Genomic DNA, 7371 nt, shown 5'->3' on the forward strand with positions numbered 1-7371 from the left:
ATTTGTGTTTTTGTAGTGATAGGAGTTAGTAGTTTTAATTCTTAGTTTACAAGAAGTCTTGTAACTTTGTTGATTGTTGAGGATCAAGTATTATAGTGAAGTTGGGGTTAAATCCTATAGAGGTACAGGTCATGGTTTTTTACACCTTTCTTGAGCCGGGTGTTTTCCACGTAAAAACACTTTTTTAGCTTTTACTTCTGTGAACCACGTTTACTTACCTGTTCCACTAATAGGCAATTAGTAGGGCTCGTACTCTAACCAGTGGTAGGATTTCTTAAATAAGGCTAGAACCTAAGAAAAGATCAACATGATGAATTTCGCACCTCCTACTAGTCACAGTGAAGGCCAGTCAACTACTAGACTTCCACTTTTTTATGGCTCTCATTTTATCTGGTGGAAAGCAAGGGTGGAGATGTTTATTCAAGGTGAAGACTATTAATTGTGGGACAGGATTACTGATGGTCCTACTATTCCAATGAAGATGGTATATGGTGAACAAGTCAAGAAGGTAAGGAGTGAGTTTACTCCTAATGACTTATTGGCGTTGAAGAAAAATGAAAAGGCCAAGAACATATTGGTCTATGGATTAGGACCTGTTGAATATAACAAGGTATCTACCTGTACTACTGCTAAGCAAATCTGGGATGCACTGGTGAATGCCCATGAAGGCACCTTGCAAGTAAGAAAATTCAGGATCTCTCTTCCATGTACTGCGTATGAGGCATTCAAAATGAAAGAAAATGAAACCCTGCATGAAATGATGACAAATCTTACCACCTTGACAAATGAGTTGACTTTCCTGGGAAAGATCATCTCTGAGGAGGAATAAGTTGAAAAAGTACTAAGGATATTGCCTAGATCAAAATGGAATGTTAAGGTAACTGCAATCAGGGAGGCAAATAAGGAGCTTGAAGGAATGACCCTGGATGAACTAGTATGGAACTTAAGGACTTATGAAATGAAAATTGATGGAACCAAAGAACAAGCTACTGAAGATATGACTAAAGTGGTGTAGAAAAATGGTTGTTTTAGCATTGAGATAATGGAGTTGGCATATTTCTAATCAAAGCTTGTGGATGAGGCTGATGAAAGACTTTAATGATAAATCTAAGAACTTCTTTAGAAGGACTAATAATAAATCACTTTGAAAGTGAAATAGCAGAAGAAGCTTGTGCAAGGACTATTCTCAAAAGTGAAGAAATTTTGACATGGATGAAAGTTAATTACGAGAAACCAAGTCAATTATTTGTCGCTTTGAAGCACAAATAAACTTAAGTGTGAAGGAATCAATATATTATATGATGTGGCACATCTTACGAGCAAGCTTTCTAATTATGTTTTTCTTTAATGTTTTTGTGTTTTTTCTCATTTCTTTCACTTTATGTTCTTTATATAATATATACAATGAAAATTAAAAGTTCTCTTTGTCAATATGTTCTTAATTTGCCTCCCTCTCTTGCTCTTCTTCTACCCACTAGTATGTTTTATGTTTTAATTCCTCCATGCAAAAAATAGAAATGTATCCCAAGGATGTATTTGTTGGTTTCTCACATCAGTGGGTTAAAGGGTCCTTGGTCTCCTTATATGGTCTTGGGCAATCCTCCCCTCATGAGCTAGCTTTTGAGGTTGAGTTAGGCCAAAGTTTCATTTATTTATCAGTATTCAGATGACATTAAAACGATAAGAGGATCATTCATCGAGATGACCTTCATTTGGGGTGATAAAGTAATGTACACACAAGACAAAATAGGGTTTTTTTGTCAAGAAGACTACTCAGGATGCGATCATACCAACACTAACGCATTGGATCCCATTAGAACTTCGAAGCTAAGCGTTCTTGGACGAGAGTAGTGTTAGGATAGGAGACTCCCTGGAAAGTCCTCGTGTTGCATCCCTTCTTTGAAAGAGAGTCTTGGAGTAGCTGGTAAAGTTACGTTGTTGTCATATGGACAGTAGGTCACAGTTTCAAGACTTGGAAACAGCCTCCGACAGAAATACAAGGTAAGATTACGCAAAATACACCCTTGTGGGTGGGACCCTTTTTCGAACCCTGCGTATTGCGGAAGCTTTAGTGCACCGAACTGCCCTGACTACTCAAGTGAGAGGACCAAAGTAGGTATATTTAACTATGGATTGAAGGGAGGGTGTCAAAGTGTCAAACCTTACATCGAAATGTGTTTGTGATACCCAAAGAAACAGTAACTAAAGATAACCATAAAGTAACCAACATGGGTTGTGGTGCAGCAGATGAGGCTGCTCCACCCTTAACCAGAGGTCGATGGTTCGATCCTGGGCATGGAGAAAAACTCTGTTGGGAGCTCTACCCCCCAAATGGGACCTTACCCGGCATGAATACGGATTAGTCGGGCTCCAATGCGGGTACCGAACACTGGATGGAAAAAACAAAAAGATAACCATAAAGTCAAGTCATGTTACAGTTGTGACAAGTGCAAAAAGGTTGTAAATTGTACTAATAGAAAGGAAAATAATATCTCAATAATTTACTATACAAATTTTGCCCATACAATACCAATTAATTATTTGATTGAAATCATCTTTTGTTAGGACATACAATCGATCAATTTTCACTCATATTTTCATTTTTTATTTTCGTGCGCACGTGCTTATATAGGGTCGAGACTTCATTTATGAGATTATATTGAGTATATTTTTTTATATAAAGCGATATATCAAGTTATCTTTATTTTTGCAACACATATGACATTTTTTTCAAAGTTAAAATTTTCATTTTATATGTTGGCCGTTTTTTTATATAGTTGAACTCTATATAAGCACAAGCATCAAATCAAATAACTGTTTATTGAATTTGTGGGCAAGATATAAGGTTATAATGGTTGTCGAATTATTGGAGATATATTTGTTTCCTTTTACAACTTGTTAGCATTTATCACATGAAAATATATATGATGTTATCTTTAGTTATTGTTTTGGCAATATATATGAAAAGCGAAGCTGAGATGATCAGAGCATAGGTAAATAAAGAGTATAAATATTTCAGTGAAGAGGTGCGAGACACGCTGACGGTGATATATTTGAGGAGATCGAGGTAGACCAGGGAAGAATTAGAAAAAAGGTAATTAGATAGGACGTGTATAACACATTTTCAACTCACTGAGAACATGACGACCTTAGCTAGATAGGAGAGCAAGAAGGTCGAAGATTCATTATTGGAGTTGGTCAAGATTGGAGATAATAGATAGATTTAATTAGATCAAAACACTCCAATATTATCAAGATATTGTTAGGATTTTTGCCCTGATACTTTATTTTTCTTGAAAGAAAAATATAAAACTTTTTCATATTTGGCAAATCTCTTTCTCGGAGGAAAGATTTTGATCATCTATGAATAGAAACTCCTCTTTCATACCTTAACACAATAACATCCATAATGTAGTAATTTAAGAGTTTTGTTTAGGGGGAGATTTTCTCTCTCATTAGTTTCTATGTTTTTAATATTATGTTTTATATGTAGGCCGATTGTCCAAATAATATAATAATATTAAGTTTTTAGTATTATTTTTTTGTCTCCTGAATTGTCACCACAATGATTTGCAACTAATAGCTTCCGCATGACACCCTCTCGATTTCGAACCCAACAGATGTAAGGTATAGTCTTTTATTAGTTATACCAAAATTATTATTTTTTTCCTTATACAACTAACCAAGTGCACTGCACATGTTATGCATGGATCATTATTTTTAGGTCAAATTCATCGATAGGCACTCAAACTTGTTGCTAAAATTCACTTAGAACCCTCAACTATGTCTTATACCTATCAGGCCTCTAAACCCCTCAAATTTTGTTTCAATTGGGCATTTTCTTTGACAATCAACTATAAATTTAAAGTGTGTGAATTACACTCGCGGTGACGTGGCAATTTAACAAATAGAATAATGACACGTGGCTGTATGAGTATAAAAATTATTTTAAAATATATTAAATTAAAAAAATTATTTTAAATTAAAAAAATAAACCTTCTTCTTCATCTTCACTCTTCTTCTCCATCTTCACTCTTCTTCTTCATTTTCACTCCATTTCCGGCGAGATTTTTTCGACGAGTCACTTTCTCTATTTCTTCCGGCGAGTCTTCTTCCTTCTATAGCTAGCAATATGAACCCAGATTCAGTTGGGTCATTTCTAAAAAGGGAAAAGACATTGTTTCCACCCTAAACTATACCCGAAAAGTCGAAGTCACACCTAAACTATACTAATGACCTATTACACACCTAAACTATAAAAAAGTGAAACTATTTATACCCTATCAGGCTACCACCACTTGCATGTGGTGTAGTGTTTTACACGCGTTGCCACGTCAGCACCACGTCAGTAAAAAGTATCACTTTTTTTATAGTTAAGGTGTGTAATAGGTCACTTATATAGTTTAGGTGTGGATTCGACTTTTCGACTATAGTTTGGGGTGGAAATGATGCCTTTTCCCTTAATGTTTTTAACCATTTACTTTTGTTATTTAATAGGTTGGACGCGCCTAAAATAAGTGTAACGCACGCGCCTTAGAATGGGGGTCGCGGGGAGGTAATAATATCACTTTTATATAGTTAAGATGTGTAATATGTCACTTATATAATTTAGGTATGACTTATACTTTTCTTGTATAGTATAGGGTGAAAATGATGTCTTTTCCCTTTCAAAAAATTACCAAAGGCTACATAATCTATCAATCTAAAAAATCACTCATAACTGAAATTCCAAATAGTAAGCATTTTCTTGATCTATTTTTCAGCTATTCAATGTAAAATGTTTATTTTCTTGATCTATGTTAATTTCTTAATTTGTTTTCTATAATTTATTTTATTATCAAACAAAATTTTAATAAAAAATTATTATAGCTACATATATAACATATCAAAAAAACATTTAAATATTTTTATAAGTTCTTCATGGTTCTTTGAGTCCAGATCGGTGCAATATTTAGAAGAGTTAAATTTGGGCAAGTCAGTGCAATTTATTTACTTGTAAGTATGTATTGTGCATCCTGATTGTATAAAGATTTTAACACCTTTAATGTGTAAATATAAAACTCATATACAAGTGAATTTGATTTTACACCAAAATTAAATGCATTACTTCTCATGTTTCGAATTACAACGTCTTTATTAGAACAGAAAGAATTAATAACATCTCATCTAATTTTTGACATCTTAAAAATCTCTAGCGTTGGTTTCAAGAACTAAGTGGCTCATGGTGAGCGGATATAGCAAAAGGGGATATAGAATCAGAAATGTTATACTTGAAAATAGTTGTTGCGTGTTATGTATTAGGGTCTCATCCCCCATTTATGGTGATTAATGGTTATATTTAATTATTTAATGAATCTGGAGCAAGTATGGGTCAAACAAAATGGCTATGCTGAAAAATGGTGTCATTTTAGTTCGCTTTGAGATCATGGGATGGGCTGGGGTTGAAGACGAAGGGGGTGGGGTGGGGTGGGATGTTAAGATGACATAGGGGGAGTGGGGTGCTTTTTTTAAAAAAGAATTAAGAAATTATAATAATTAAAAATTATATTAATAAATAAATTAAATATAAATTTTCTAATTAATATTTTTGGGCCCCCTCAATGCCACTTGACACATTTTAATTCGTAATTTAGTAAAAAAAAAAACTCCTCACGCGCCTACAGCAAGTGCATAGCACGCGCACTGCCATGTAGGCAAAAAATGTTTAATTGAAACAAAATGTGGAGGGGTTTAAGGGCCTGATAGGAACAGTCCTTAGTTTAAGTGTCTAAATGAATTTTCGCAACAAATTTAAGTGTCTATCGATGTCTTTGACCTTATTTTTACTTTTTTAGTCCTTCCAATCAAACCTCATGTTGATATGATTGATGATATCAACAAATGGAAAAATCAAATGTGTCCTTTGGAATTTCTTCTTCTTTGTCTCTTAATTATTTATCCAAAGAAAATCACTATTTGATAGACAAAGCATGGAGTTGAACAGTGCAACATTCCCCGCCCCCCATATATATATATATATATATATATATATATATATATATATTATATTGTTATTAAACGAACAGGAAAAAGCAATACCTCTTTTGAGCCGGTGGTCTAACAGAAACAACCTCTCCAGAAACAACCTCTCCATCTGTGAGATTATACTGAATATGTAATTGATGTTACATACTAAAGTAGTTGAACTTTAATTCATTCTCTGTAACAACAAAATCAATCCATCAATGTTATAATTGCATGCAGAGAGAAGTGTTAGATGGTGCAAAGGGAATGGTAAGAGATGCAATTATTCAAAAACTTGACATCAAAAAAATCATGTTATCATCTTCTAATACAAGAGATGCAATTATTCAAAAACTTGACATCAAAAAAATCATGTTATCATCTTCTAATACAATACGTATTGCAGATTTTGGATGTTCAGTTGGACCAAACACATTCATTGGAATACAACATGTTGTACAAGCTCTAAAAGACAAGTACCATAATAACATTCTTGAATTCCAAATATTCTTCAATGATCATGTGATAAATGATTTCAACACCCCCTTTCGATCACTACCCATCGATCGATCCTACTATGTATCTGGAGTTCCAGGAATATCACTACATGGTAGATTATTTCCATCGCGATCGATACACTTTGCACATAGTTCTTGTGCTATACATTGGTTATCTAAGTGTCCAGAAGAGTTGTTAAATTATTTTTTATGTATATATAGTAGTGTTGGAACCTTGAAGCTTTGATGAATGACAATATGAATGAAACAAGTTGATATACGTGTTCCACTGATCCGACAAGTTCAGGAGTGCAATCTACGGTATAAATAATTAAAAATCAAAATGAGTTAAATCAGTGCAACTGAAAACTTCAACATACTGATCATGTGAGGAATAGAACAAGTTCAATTTGATTCAAACACTTGATGATAAGGGAAAGCAAATTGAGTTGAAAGAGGAGTCCTATGTGAGAAGGAGTTTCACTTCTAAGCATATTCTTAAGATTCCTATGTGTAGAAGGAGAAAGATTCTAAAAATTGAAGAAGTCAAGAGAGTTGGAGTTTGACTACAACACCAAGGAGACAAGAGTTAGAATTGAAGAAGGAGTCTAACTTGAAGTAAGACTCTATGCAATGAGAGTTTTGATTAGAGGAGGAGTTTGAAATAAAGAATGACTCTTTGGAGAGTTGTGCTTAAATAGAAGATGCAACAATCAGAATAATTCACGCACTTACAAAGCAGAAAAGTACAATCGACAGATTGACTTCACAAAGTGCTACTCAATCACTGAAGAAACACATTGAAGAAACTGGTCCTACGTATAGAATCCAACTAAGAGTTTTATCTTTGATTTTTAGAGTTGTTCAATGT

General features: G+C 33.9%; 1 pseudogene; it reads left to right on the forward strand.

Annotated features, from left to right (window-relative positions):
- Positions 1-1776: 1776 nt before the first annotated feature.
- Positions 1777-1895, forward strand: LOC124886774 (annotated as a pseudogene).
- Positions 1896-7371: the final 5476 nt, after the last annotated feature.

The sequence above is a fragment of the Capsicum annuum genome, chromosome 8 (assembly GCF_002878395.1).
Source record: "Capsicum annuum cultivar UCD-10X-F1 chromosome 8, UCD10Xv1.1, whole genome shotgun sequence".
Lineage (NCBI taxonomy): Eukaryota > Viridiplantae > Streptophyta > Magnoliopsida > Solanales > Solanaceae > Capsicum > Capsicum annuum.